Genomic DNA, 12,494 nt, shown 5'->3' on the forward strand with positions numbered 1-12,494 from the left:
CCCGCCACAACGCCCGGCTATTTTTTGGTTGCAGTTTGGCCGGGGCTGGGTTTGAACCTGCCACCCTCGGCATATGGGGCCGGCGCCCTACTCACTGAGCCATAGGCGCCGCCCCATATTTCCTAAATTCTATGTGATGCGCCATTGGTTTAATAAGTGGGAAAAAAGACCAAAAATGGAAACGAGTACAACAAATGTATGAATTATCTGGATTTTAAAATTCAAGGAGAAGTGGCTAGCTTCTTAAGGAAATGGGAAGGTTGGATTTTAACTACTTGTTTGTCTAACGGTTGGCAGCAGGTGGTGTGTGATGTGTGCAGCCAATGAAGGTGATTACCATGCCCAGACCCCACTGTCTGCCGAATATTTCACAAGTGTCCTGAAAAGGGTATGTCGTTTTCCCCATTCAACATTTGGGGAAGGCAAAGCTTAAGAAAGGATCTAGATACCTTTGAACTTCGATGCTGGATTTAAACACAGGAAGGTGACCCACAAAGCCAACAGTTATTCACCTTAACTTCCTTCTGGTTCCACCCCAACCCCTAGGTTCCCAGCTGTTCTCACTGAATTCTATCCCAAGCACAGGAGCACAGTGAGATTACTCTAATTATTAGCCTTACCTGGAACAGGCAGCCCCTGGATTGCAAACATCTGACTTGACTTATGTACAACTCACACTGATGATTGGAGGCTACTATAGGTGATAGGTCAATGTACCTGTTCCAACTTACAAATTCAACTTAAGAACAAACCTGCAGGGTGGCGCCCGAAGCTCAGTCAGTAGGGGCGCTGGCCACATACACTGAGGCTGGCGGGTTCGAACCTGGCCTGGGGCAGCTAAAGAACAACAATGACAACTGCAACAACTAAAAAAGAACAAACCTACAGAACCGACCTAATTAGTAACCCAGGGACTGCCTGGACTCCATTTTGCTCCTTACTTCTGGGCTACCCCGCTGGGCCTGTCACTTCCTCAGAAACCTCTATCTTCATTTCCTGTTTTCCTGCGGTACAGCTTCATTCTCACCACTTCTGCTCTTTAACTTTCTAGTAACTTCTAGAAACCTTTTCTTTCTGCTGTAGAAGCCCTGTCAGGTGGTTCTGAGATAGCATCCTGGTTCTCTCACAACCTTGGCATGGAATTCACAAAGCAAGGATCAACCCTGAGGGGGACTTGGAGATGCTGAGAAGACAGGTGGACCTGACCTAGGGTCAGGAGACAAGGTCAGGCAGGGTGGCCACTTAATTGACAGAGGCAAATGTCAGCGGTCTTGGGATTCAGCAGGTCACAGCACCTTGGACCAAAGGACCACGAGGAATTGGCCACACCTCAAGGGAGGGCAGCTCAGTAGCAGCCCAGGGACAGCCCAGCGCACTGGGAGTGGGCTATCCCGCCAGGAATAGGGGTGGGTCTCCCTGCATCCAGAGACGTTTTGGAAGGAGTGGAGGGAGGTGCAAAGTAGTTTAAGTCAACCCCGCAATGACTGCTTCAACCCCTAAGAGACAGAGTTTCCTTACTTTGGCAAGTCAAAGTCGTACCCTAACCAAGTTTCCACCATGTTTAGAAACAGGGCTCTTAACATCAGTTACAGAAAACAAATGAAAGCCAACTCTGTACATCTGAGGAGAAGCATGTATCAGTCAGGTCTATTCAGGAAAGCAGAGCCACCACGAATATCATGGAATAAAACGGGGGGTTAGTGTGAAGATGAGACCTGACACATCTGTGAGGGGAGCTGCGAAGGCCCAAATCTGAAAGAGAGAGTGAGAACACGAGACAGAACCCATCATCCAGTCTCCTGCAGCGCTGTCCTGAGGGTCTGGTCAGAACTTGCTGGGGACCAGGGCGGAAAGGCCCAGGGCCTCTTGGTCCCTGAGGGGTGGACATGGGGGGGTTGGCTGTGGGGCTAGGAGGTGATGGCTACTGCAGTTCCATGGCCACGAAGAGCTGGATGCTGAGAGAATTGGAGCAAAGATGGGCTGGGACCCACTGGGGGTCTGCTACGATATCAGTCTGCAGAGAGCCCAGAAAAAAACTACTGCCTGTCCGATCTCAGGCAAGTGTCGCCTCCGGCCAACCCTGGTTAGGATCCATAGAGAGAAGAGGATTCTGAAAAGCCTACTTCCTGCCATAGCCAAAGCTGACCATAGAACAGTCCAGTACACCGTGCATCAATTTCAGTCCTGCTTAGACGGCTCATGGTTTTAAAGTTATTAGACCTACGAACGCATAGCAGTGCCAAACAGCATTGGTTGAATTCAAATACAGCCATGGGAAAAGTGTGCTCTGATAGTGAACCTGATATATTTTTTATCCAAAACTCATTTAGAGCACTGGACATTTGTCATGTGGTGGCTGGCATATGACAGATGCTCTGATGACCAATATATAGCTCCTAGCCTACTGTGTTCCATCGCTGATACCAGCATTTCCCCACCCCCACCTTGTCTCTTCCTTAGCACAGAGCTCTCCCCCAGGTCCCGCCACCTCCACTTACAAGAGGGCAGCAGGAAAGGAAACACCGGGTTCCTGTTTGCCTTACGTTTAAGGTTTTCAAGAATACTTCTGGTGAGTCAATAACTGTTCTTTCAACCAGGATGGAAAGAAATTGAGAAGGTTGGCTGTGATGTGAAATTACTTTAACAGCCCCAGAATGTTAAAATGCTGTGGCTGGTCCTGTCATCGCCCTCACAATTGCCACTGTGAAGAATATACCTTCTTCCCTTCTGGCTGATAAAAGCAGAAAATGGCAGATCCTGGCTTCCTGCCCTCGCTCGTAGCCAAGGACCTGGCTAATATATGACCCAATTCTGACTCACGGGATCAGAGGGTAAGTCATAAAAAGGTACTTCTCCCTGATAAAAAGAAGTGTCCTTCATATGAAAGTGTGAGTGGTTGTAAATTGGTTTCATAATAGTACTGAGTACATTGGATATTTTTTCTTCTATTCTTGAGATACTTTACTAAGTAGGATGTGTTCCAGCTCCATCCGTGTAAATGTAGAAGAGGTAAAGTCTCCATTTTTTTAAGACTGCATAATATTCCATGGTATGCATACACTACAATTTATTAATCCATTCACAGGTCGATGGGCACTTAGGCTTCTTCCAAGACTTGGCTATTATGAATTGGGCTGCAGTGAATAATCTGGTGCAAATATCTTTGTTATGAAGTGATTTTTGGTCTTTTGGATATACATCTAGTAGAGGAATTGCAGGGTCAAACAGCAGGTCTACTTTTAGATCCTTGAGAATTCTCCATACTTCTTTCCAAAAGGGATGTATGCCGACTGCATTGGTGGTTCAGTGGTAGAATTCTCGCCTGCCAAAACGGATGTATTAGCTTGCACTCCCACCAGCAGTGCAGAAGTGTTCCCTTTTCTCCACATCCACTCCAACATCTGTAGTTTTGGGATTTTGTTATGTGAGCCACTCTTATGGGAGTTAGATGATATCTCAAAGTGGTTTTGATTTGCATTTCTCTGATGATTAAAAATGATGAGCATTTTTTCATGTGTTTGTAGGCCGCGTGCCTGTCATCATCAGAGAAACTTAGGAGGGAGGAGTGGGACTAAGAAGGGAAGGGGGAGGGTCAGATCAAGGGAGGGTGAATGGTGGGATCACACCAATGGTGCATATTGCAAGGGTACATGCCAGATCTATTAGTATAGAGTATAAATGTCTTAACACAATAATTAAGTAAACAAGATGAGGTAGATATTAACCAGTGTGATGTAAGCATTCCTAATTCTATATGAAATCAGCACATTGTACCCCATAATTGCATTAATGTATACATGATCTATGTGTTTATGATTTAATAATAAAAAAAAGAAAAGAAAAAGTGTCTTTTTCTGCCTCGGGTTGCTCCAGAAGGCATGAGAGGGCCAGCTATGGTGGCCATCTTGAGAGCTGTGGGAAAAACCAAGGGACTCGCGGGATGATCCCCCCAGACCTGTGACACCACTGAACCACTGAGAAAAACTGTAACCCTGCCCTCTCGCCTCCTCTCAGGAGACGACATGCACCAGTTGTTCCAGGCACCCCGGGGTGGGCGTGCCCTTAGATGCGCACTTACCCCTTTAACATTCCCAGCTTTGCAAGGAATGCACTGCTCTCTCCCCTGGAACGTAGCTGGACATCCGAGCAAAACCTCTCAGGGCCACACAAAACCCTAGATGCCCTGGGCTCGCTCCCTGTCCTTTGCTTAGGCAGCCTCTCATTCCCCTTCCAGAGTCTGCCGCTTCCTGGCTCTGTTCCTTTCTCTTGCCAGAGATTTGGCTCTGAACTTTGGCTTTTGCTGACTATTGATCATCAGACTTTGGCTGTATTAACAAAACTTTGCCCTTTGTTCTTTTTCAGAATATGAATTCTATTTCTTGCCCAATGCATCCTCACGCCCACACCCTGACACTGCCAGCTGGGTCTCTGCCAGGCCCACCAAGCCTGCCCCAGCCCACTCCTCACATGGGCACAGAAAGGAGAAAGGACCCCGGGTGGGCTTTAGTCCATGGACTGTAGATAACAAAGCTTCATGGGAATTTTTCTAGTGTTACAATTTATTTTCCCCTGTGGAATTATTTAGAGTTGAATGTATAGACACCAAAGAGGGGGAAGTTTGAAAATCAGATATAGTCCCAAGAAGAAATCAATGTCCAGAAAAAGAATAATATCTAACTCTTTGGAGTCCTCAACTCTTCTGTGCCAACTCCAGGCAGCTGTGTGTTTACGGAGAGGTCTTCTGCAGTGATTATCGTGGCGTTACTAATACCTGTCAACAGACAGCACATGTAATGAATAATTTTTATCCAACTACATGCTAATGCTGTCACTATCAATATAGAGATGTAATTAAATTTCCATGAGAGGCACAGGAGAGAATTTCACTGCCATCTATCTCAAATCTAAATCCTAATCTTGGTCATTACTTTTAATATTTGTGAGTTATAATTCAGACATCCAGTTGTTCTTGACTTTATATTTATGCTTCATACACAAGAAAGCAGGATCTTGGTGCATGACTTTTGTTAATCAACCTTCTTGATTGGGCACTTCAGTCCCAAATTCAGCTCTGACATTAAACACACTTGCACGCAAACTATCCTGACAGAGAAGAACATGGCCGGGTCATCAAACATTTCCCCTTCACCTGCAACGGAGCCAGTCCCGCTACAGAGCTGTTGCCCGTGTGGGTCAGTTTGTCAAGGTTTGCATTTCTGCCCGCTGCCCCAGGAATCAATATTCAGCTGCTCCAAGTACTGCCTCTTCTCCTGGGCCCATCCTCTGCCTACAACCCTCACACCCACCAGGAGGTTGAGTTTGCTGTGAGCTGAGCTGATGACACAGCACTCTAGCCTGGGCAACAGAGTAAGACTCTGTTTCCAAAAAATCCAAAAGTAATAATGTATCAAGTATCGGCTCATCAATTATAGCAAATGTGCCCCAGTAACACTAACCCATCTCTGCTCAGGTACCTTTGCGTAGGCGTTGCCAGTGGTGTCTATACCGACACATCCGGGTTTCTAAATGTAGTCACATTGACAGGTGCATTTTCACATATGGCTTGTTAGAAGATGGGCGTCACCAGGGCTCTTTTGTCTATACCACTAGGAAAAAACTCTCTGCTTCTTTTTATTTTTGCCTTTGCTTACTTCAATTTTTTCTTTCTTTTCAATATTAGCACCTGAAAAAAGAAGTATTTCAATTCAACCACCCAGGAAAATCATTCCCACATGGCCTCAGGACCACTTCTTTATTTTTGTTTAAAGGTAACTAAGATTATTGAAAAGAATGGAAAATAATAAGGAAAGGAAAAGCCTAATGGTTTGGAACAAAATGTACTGCCATCACTAATATGCCTATCTGGGGGAGTTCTTTCTAGAAAGGTTCTTTTTTTATTGAGGCAAATAAAAGTTAGATGAGAGGAGAAGAAAGGGCTGTGTAAAAATAGGAACAAAGAGAAAATGAGAATCTTCTCCCTCTCAGCCCTGAGAAAAAGAGAGGTGCAGGAATGAGTCAGATCCACAGCCCCACTGCCTGGATAGTGGGGGGAACAATAACATTCAGGTATTTTCCTCTTGGTCTACACATGGATTAAGTCCCCTGTTCTCTCCCCCACCCCAAACAAAAAGTCTTTTCTAACGCTTCTCACCATTGGTCTCCTAAACCTGAGGAGTGCTCTGCAGAGTGTTAGCTGTTGAGAAGCTGTCCCTTCCTGAGCCTGCTTTAGGAGAAGGAACAATGGGACCAGCCTGCCACGTTCCTGAACCCTCCATGAGAGACCTTTCTCTGGATTAAGGCTCCATAGTTGCTGATTGTTGTGAGGCTGATTGAGCTCCTCAAAGTCTAATCAAGGGGATCTGTGGGAACCTTGTGTGGACTTGGACCCTGAGAGGTCCCTGACTGGAGTTTGGACAATTATAGGATATGCATTGTTCCTCTTCAAACAAGGAAGCATGTGCTTGGGGAACTGAGAACTCCCTGTGTGCGCTAGGTGAAGCAAACCAGATTAAAATGAACAAGTGTAACCGTAGAAATAGAGTGTATTCTAAAGCTGAGTCAACCATCCTAGCTGCCAATCAAAAATCATTTCTACTGAAAGAAAGCTTGCACGGAAATATCAATAGTAGCTGTATTTCTAATTTGACGTAGTTGATGCCAAAAGTTGGAAGCAACAAAGATTAGTCCTTCAAGAGGTGAGTGGATAAACAAATTGTGGTTCCTCCATACAGTGAAATCCCATTCAGCAATAAAAAGAAATTAAGCTGAGGTGGCACTTGTGGCTCAACAGAGTAGGGTGCAGGCCCCACATGCCGGAGGTGGTGGATTCAAACCCAGCCCCGACCAAAAAAAAAAAAAAAAAAAAAGAAAGAAAGAAAATAAAAAGAAATTAAGCTGAAAAGGCCACATACTTTATAATTTCAACTATATGCCATTCTAGAAAATACGAAACTATGGAGACAGGAAACAAATCAGTGGTTACCAAAAACTGGAAGGAGGATGGATCACAGTGAGGGGTGAATAGGTGGACCACGGGTGGTTTAGGACAGTGAGACTAGAAGAACACGTCCTGGTATAAGGGTCAAAACCCCCCACCACACAGAGTGAATCCTAATGTAAACCATGGACTTCAGTTAATAATAATGTATCAATATTGTTAGGCAGGGACTAAGTCTGCAGGTGGCAGATACAGGCCAGGAGGGCGGTTCCTAGCTGCAGAGAAGCTGGAGACCAATCCAGGAAGGGACTTTAGAATGCAGAACACCTGTGAATGGTCTGGCACCACCCCCAACCTCCTGCAGGCCCGCCCCCACCAGGCCAATGGTCTGGCGCCACCCCCAACCTCCTGCAGGCCCACCCCCACCAGGCCAATCAAAGGAAGGCACCTGGGAGTCCTCCACTTCTTTCTTCACGAAGACTGATCATTCCTCTCTTTGGATCATAATTTTGCTTTGTGTAGCTTCCTTCTTTTCTGTAATAAAAGCTGTTTATGTGGAATTGCTTCCTGTCTGCAATCACTCTGTCACACCAGCCTTGCTTGCGATTCTTTCAAACAAGGAGCCGAAGAACCAGGACAGCCGTCTGCCACGAGGCCAGGCGTGACAATATTGGCTCATCAGTTATTACAAGTGTGACCCAGTAATACTAACGTTAGTAATGGGGGATCCTGGGAGAGGGGATATGCGGAAATAGATGGCACAGAGGAAATTAAAAGCCAAGGGATGGTTATATGGGATGTAGGGTGGGAAGAAAAGGACCCAGCTGAAAGGAGGCAACACAGTGAAAAGAGGTTTTATGAGAAGCTGTTTAAGTGAAGAAAGAAAAGGACAGATTGAAAGCTGGTTCTTTTCACTGCTTTCCACACCGTTTCCACCAATCTATACACACCTTTGTATTTTCTGCTCATTTTTCTGTAATCCTAACCCTATCCTATTCTTCTAAAAAGTAAGTTTTTTGTTTTTTTAATTTTTTTGTGACAGAGTCTCTCTCTGTCACCATAGCTAGAGTGCAGTGGTGACATCATAGCTCACAGTAACTTCCTACTCCTGGGCTCAATCAATCCTCCCTCCTTGGCCTCCCTCCTCCCAGGGACTACAGGCACCTGCCACAACGTCTGTTTTATTTTTCTATTGTTAGTAGAGATGGGGTCTCTCTCTTGCTCAGGTTGTTCTCGAACCCCTGAGCTCAAGCAACACTCACACCACAGCCTCCCAGAGCAGTGGGATTACAGGCATGAGCTACTGCACCCGGCCTCGTTGCAAGGATTAAATGTGCAATGCCAAGCACATAGCAGCCCTCAGCAAATGCCTGCTAGGGAGGTGCTGCTCTAGGTAAGCCACTGCACCTCCAGAACCTGTTTTTAATCTGCAAAATGGGATGGCTGTACCTGATTACTGCTAAGGTGCTCCTCAGTCAGGCAGCCTAGATCCCCACAGTTCTACAGCTTAAGCAAGGTATGGCCATAAGAAGACAACACACGGAAAAGAAGCAGCAGCTCAAGTGAGAAAAGAGAAGAACAGGCTAGGAGCTGGCTCTCCCTGCTTCACCAGTGCTTTCCAGGCCTTGTTTCCTCCAATCTTCAGTGATGCAGAGGAGGAAATGGAAACTCGTCCACATACGGAGGGGATGACAGAGGTGGATTGTGAATGTGGGTCCATCTTTCTCCACACACTAGCTTTTCCCTTGCACAGGAGACCCCCGCTTGGCTTCCACTTGGGATGGGGGAGCCAGGGGAGTAGCGGAAACATCTGAATATGGTGTAGCTAGGGAGCTTTTCTCTGCAAGAACAGAGAACACTGAATTCTGCTAATGAATGAGAGAAGTCTCAGAGCTAAGCAGAGGTTACCAAAAAGGTTCACACACACAGTGACAACCCAGCAAGACAGCCTTGGAAATAAGGACTCCATTCTGTGTTTTAGAAGAGGAGGTTTCCTGAGAGCCTCTCACCCTGGGTCCCCTGCCAACTCCAGGGCTGCAGCCCTAGAGCTCACGGGAAGCCGCAATGAGAGGGCCAATTTCAGAGCCCCAGTGGAGAGAGACGTGTCCCCTCCTGTGTATACATCATTACCTTGTATACACTGTTTCCCTGTTTGGCCCCCTGCAGCCCAAGTAAGACTTGAAATTGCAACCCTTATTCATTCAAGTCCAGATTATCCTTCTTAGAGGGAATCAACCATTGTTGAAATCCCCAGATAATCCCCCAACCTCATTTGCACCATCTTTTTAATACGGCTTTTTCAGAAAGTCCAAGCCCTAGATGGAAAGAACAAGCAGAGGAAAATCAATGGCCTTGAATGTCAAATCCCAGCCAAGAGTCCAGCTGAACGTGGTGTACCAGGGCCTCCAGAATGCTTCCTGTTCTGCGCTGGCTGCTGGCTCCCCAGCCCATTCTTCTTCAGACATGTGGGGGCCTGTGCGTACAGCCCTCAAGGCAGCGAGGAGGCCCCTTCCAGGCTGGAGGACGACTAAAGAAGGGCAGCGGGCACAGCGAGCCTCCTCCCACCAGCCCGGCTCAGAGCACAGTCTGGTAGCCTTGGGGTTCAGATCTTAAGCTCTGATTCAGCTCTAAAAACTGCTTGAGCACCACCGAGTGCAATAATCAGAGGGCAGAATCAGGAGGCACCCAGCATTTGGCTCTCTGCAGCCCGAATTCAGGGTCCCTGCTTATGAACACACAGTCATTGACTTAGAGTGGGTTTCTAGAACAATTGTGCCTGGGGTCCTAAATTGTGAGCCATGAACCTATGGACGTTCAGCCCTGGACAGTCCAGAGAGCCCGGGGCCTCCCCTTCATCTGCTCTCCCAGCTAAAGCAGGAGCAAATCCCTCTGACTCAGGATGCTCTTTATTTTTTATTTATTTTTTTTTTGTAGAGACAGAGTTTCACGCCCTCGGTAGAGTGCTGTGGCATCACACAGCTCACAGCAACCTCCAGCTCCTGGGCTTAGGCGATTCTCCTGCCTCAGCCTCCCAAGTAGCTGGGACTACAGGCGCCCGCCACAACGCCCGGCTATTTTATTTTTGTTGCAGTTTGGCCGGGGCTGGGTTTGAAGCCGCCACCCTCGGCATATGGGGCCAGCGCCCCACTCACTGAGTCACAGGCACTGCTCCAGGATGCTCTTTACAGAAGAGTGTGAGTTCGGAGCTTCTCTGCAGTCTCTGCCAGAGGACACCGAGGGAGCAGGGTGGATGAGTGAGAGGGGACAGAGAGAAGGGGAAAGGGAGGAGAGTGAAAACAGGCTCTGGCACACAGAGTGATGAGCATTTCCGTGGCGGAGCTCCCCTCAACATCCTCCTTCATCACTGTGTGTTTGAGGGTCAGCACATATTTTGGGCCCCACTAAAACCTCTCCTCCATGAAGTCTTCCTCCATGCTGCAGCCTCACGCGGACAGCTCTCCATTTCCGAGGTATGTTGGGCAATTTTGGTCTGAATCGTCAAACAAGCACTTCAGTTTTCTTTTAAGTTCATATAATTTAATTCTTCATTTCACTGTATTATGGGGGGACAACTATTTTTGGTTATATGGATCACTTTTTTTTTCTTTTTTTTGAGACCGAGTCCCACTTTGTCGCCCTCAGTAGAGTGCTGTAGCATCAAAGCTCACAGCAACCTCAAACACTTGGGCTCAAGTGATTCTCTTGGCTCAGCCTCCCAAGTAGCTGGGACTACAGGCACCCGCCACAACATCTGGCTAATTTTAGAGGTGGGGTCTCACGCTAACTCAGAGCTGGATTTGAACTCTTAAGCTCAGGTGATCCACCTGCCTCAGCCTCCCAGAGTGCTGGGATTACAGGCGTGAGCCACATCACCCAGCCTACATGGATCACTTTTATAATGCTTGAGCTGTGGTTGTAGTGTGCCTGCCAGGCAGTGTTCACTGCACCCATTGGTAGGTTTTCACCCATCCCTCCCCCTCCTTCCCCTACCAAGCACTGTATTACATGCCTCTTATCTCAAACATATCAACTCAGTTTCTGACACTCTCCCAAGTGGAGATTTCACTTGCTAACGGAAAGTTTATGCTGGAAGCTTTCCTTGCAGCCAAGACCCGGTACTGCACCTCACCCTCCAGACAGGCACTGACTCTCTGATTGACTGTCCCCACCTACCCCAGACACTCTCATAGATGCAGGCACTGGCAGGAGACCTGCTCTAGAGCTCCCCTTCAGGACCAAGGAAACAGTGCTCTTATTCACCATCTCTTGGGCCTCTGGAATCTGAGGCTGCAAAGGTATGGCTGAGGGCCTGTCAAGGCCCAAGCATTCAAGGTGATTTGAAGTTGACATTCGTCCAGAAACGGTTAATATTTGTCTAACATACATGCACATATTTGATTTATCAAATGCAAAGTCATTTCAAGGCAGTGTTGGCTTTTTATGAACTTTATGTCATAGATTTGTTTTTAAATAGGTCGATATTAGCAGTTCAGGTCCCAGAAATTTTTTGTCATAAAAAAATAGTTTCTAGCCATAATCAAAAATGTCAGAACTAGTGATCCATGCACCAAATGCTGTTCTCTGCCGCATTCACACAGCCGGGCAGCACGTGGCTAGCTGCAGCCCGAGTCCAGGATACCTGTTTATGAGCACACAGTCATTGAGTGTACTGAAAATGAGCTCTGAATTTATGGAAGCTCAAAGCTCAGGGCAAAGTTTAAAGGCTGCTGATGCAACTATCACCCTTGACCAATTTGCCGGGATCTGCAATCATACACAATCTAGAAATATGATTTAAACACTTCTATTTCAGTTTATAATAAACAACAAGGCCCAGTTCCAATCCGTCTTTCTCCCCAGCGAGGATTATTCAGAATCTCACCCTTGCACTGCTAGGAAAAGATGAGAATAAAGCTTTTATTATATTTCACAGCATTACCAGACACAACAAAACTCCTCTTCCTACTTGACCCAATTCACTACCTTTACTTTCACAAACTACCTGGTGTGACAGCCATCCAGCAACGTCCCAATGAAATAAATGGGGGCATCATTTGAATGCCATACTAAATGCTTACATTTCTCCATGCTTCAAAAACCAAGAGGCAAATACCATGTTAACAAATAAATATCCAAGTTCCAATGAATTTACATTTTATTTTGACAGTATTTGCATTCAGAGAAGAAATGAAATGGGTCTTACATGGAGTAGTGATGAAGTGATTGGTATCCAAAAGGCTGGAACCAGAACCACACAGCCATGGGCTTGTAACTTACTCTGTAGACTATAAACAACAAACAAACCAAAGATTAAATTGCTCAAATAAAACTTGGGTCAGGTCTGCCTTGCTCCTCATCTACCTCTACCTGACTGGACCAAAGTTTATGAATTTCTCTGGGCCACAAACTGTGTTGTGCTTCTTACTCATTATGGCATTCAGTCCTCCCTAATAGGCAGGTGCTATTCTTGTCACTGTTTAACAGATAAGGGCGCTAAGCCTCATAAATTGTGTAAGAAAACCCATGTAACTCAGCTAGTACGTGCTGCATTCAGGCG

General features: G+C 46.5%; 1 long non-coding RNA gene across 1 annotated transcript; it reads right to left on the bottom strand.

The window, feature by feature from the left end:
- Positions 1–4,677: 4,677 nt before the first annotated feature.
- Positions 4,678–12,224, bottom strand: LOC128571596 (uncharacterized). The gene is made up of 3 exons (XR_008375933.1): positions 12,141–12,224; positions 5,475–5,683; positions 4,678–4,771 (listed from the first exon to the last, which is right to left on the bottom strand). It is a non-coding gene; the product is annotated as an uncharacterized LOC128571596 (long non-coding RNA).
- Between the last annotated feature and the right edge of the window lie 270 nt (positions 12,225–12,494).

The sequence above is a fragment of the Nycticebus coucang genome, chromosome 19 (assembly GCF_027406575.1).
Source record: "Nycticebus coucang isolate mNycCou1 chromosome 19, mNycCou1.pri, whole genome shotgun sequence".
In the NCBI taxonomy this organism is placed as follows: domain Eukaryota; kingdom Metazoa; phylum Chordata; class Mammalia; order Primates; family Lorisidae; genus Nycticebus; species Nycticebus coucang.